Here is a 2,320-nt window from a genome sequence, read left to right on the forward strand (position 1 = left end):
AAGCTCACTTCCGGGTATATATCCAAAAGAATGGACAAGACCAAAAGAATGGAAAGTAGGATCTCAGAAAGGTACTTGGGTGCCCATGTTCATTTCAGCATTATTCACAATAGCCAGGAGGTAGAGGCAACTTAAGTATTCATTGATGGATGGACAAAATGTGATCTCTGCATAAAATGGAATATTAAAAGCAAGAAAATTCTGATACATTACAGCATGGATGAACCTCAAGAACATTGTGCTAAGTGAAAAAGCCAGACATAAAAAGACAAAGTATCACTGTGATACTTCATTTATATGAGGTACTCTCTGAGTACCTTGGAGAGGCTGTTATATCTTTTTTTTGAGACAGTCTCACTTTGTCACCCACAGTAGAGTGCTGTGGCATCATAGCTCAGAGCAACCTCAAACTCTTGGGGTCAAGTGATTCTCTTGCCTCAACCTCCCACATAGCTGGGACCACAACACCCAGCTACTTTTTAGAGGCAAGGTCTCACTCTGGCTCAGGGTGGTCTCGAACCTGTGAGCTCAGGGCAATCCACCCGCCTCGGCCTCCCAGAGTGCTGCTGGGATATAGGCATGCGCCACCCTGTCCAGTCTTGTTATATCTTTTTTTTTTTTTTTTTTGAGACAGAGCCTCAAGTTGTCATCCTGGGTAGAATGCTGTGACATCACAGCTCACAGTAACCTACAACTCCTGGGCTCAAGCGAGTTTCCTGCCTCCGCCTTGCAAGTAGCTGGGACTATAGGCGCCCGCTACAACACCCAGCTATTTTTTGGTTGCAGCCGTCATTGTTGTTTGGCAGGCCCGGGCTGGATTCAAACCCACCAGCTCAGGTGTATGTGGCTGGCACCTTAGCTGTTTGAGCTACAGGCACGAGCCTTGTTATATCTTCTTGATGAATTTACCCTTTGCCATTACGAAATGACCCTCTCTTATCTCTAGTACATATTACTCATTTTAAACTCTCTGTTTGATACTAACACAATCACTCCAGTTTGCTTTCAATTAGTAGCATATATGATACATCTTTTGTCATCTCATATCTTTTAATCTATTTGTATCTTACATTTAAATAAGTTTATTGAAGATGGTACATATGAGTCCTGCTTTTTAAAAAATTTTGACAGTCTCTTTCAATTGGAGGCTTTATATTCTTTGTATTTAATATAATTAACAATATAAATTATTTTAAGTCTGCCATCTTGTTATTTGTTTTTTATGTGTCCCATTTGTTCTAGGTTTCTTTTCTCCTCTTTTGCCACCCTCATTTAGATTGGGTATTTTGTTTTATGTTCTCTATTGGTTTATTAATTATTCTCTTTGGGTTTTTTGTTTGTTTCATATTCTTTAATTCATCACTATCTACTTTCAAATAGCACTATACTTGTTCAGGTATAATGTAGAATCTTACACTAATATACTTCCATTTCCTTTTCCCCCTTCTTTGTGGTATTGCTATTACACATTTGCTTCCTCATGTTATAAACCCCTCAACCCAGGCTGGGCAAGGTAGCTCATGCCTGTAGTCCTAGCACTCTGGGAGGCCAAGGCTGGTGGATTGCTTGAGCTCAGGAGTTACAGACCAGCCTGAGCAAGAGCAAGACCCCATCTCTAAAATTAACTAGGCATTGTGGCAAGTGCCTGTAGTCCTAGTTCCTTGGGAGGATGAGGCAAGAGGATTACTTGACCCCAAGAGTTTGAGGTTGCTCTGAGCTCCAAGGTGATGGAGTGAGACTCTGTTCCAAAAAAACAAACAAACAAAAAAAAACACCAAAATCCAATAAACCTTCAATTCATGGTTATGATTTTTCCTAAACAGTGATGTTTATTTATTTATTTATTTTCCAGTTTTTGGCCAGGGCTGGGTTTGAACTTACCACCTTTGGTATATGGGGCTGGCGCCCCACTCCTTTGAGCCACAGGTGCCACCCCAGAAATGTTTATCTTTGAAAGAAATAAAGCAATTAGCAAATGTTATTGTGCACATATTTACTATTTCTAGTGCTCTTGCTTCCTTTGTCTAAAACAAACTTTCCATTTTTATTTCAGTCAGAAGAACTTCCTTTCTACATTTTTTTAAAATTTGAAGTCTACTAGTGACAAATTCTCTTAGATTCATTTTCACTGAATGTAGAATTCTAGTCTACAATTTTTTTTCTTTCAGCACTTTAAAAATGTCATTGGATTGTCTTCTGGTTTGCTTAATTTCTAATAAGAAGCCTGTAGTCTTTCTTACATTTGCTTTTACATATATAATGTGTATTTTTGGTTAAAGGTGTCTGCCTTGAAGACTGTATCTTTTTTTTTTTTTTTTTT

The sequence above is a fragment of the Otolemur garnettii genome, unplaced genomic scaffold, assembly GCF_000181295.1.
Source record: "Otolemur garnettii isolate 467f Iridium unplaced genomic scaffold, OtoGar3 scaffold00002, whole genome shotgun sequence".
Lineage (NCBI taxonomy): Eukaryota > Metazoa > Chordata > Mammalia > Primates > Galagidae > Otolemur > Otolemur garnettii.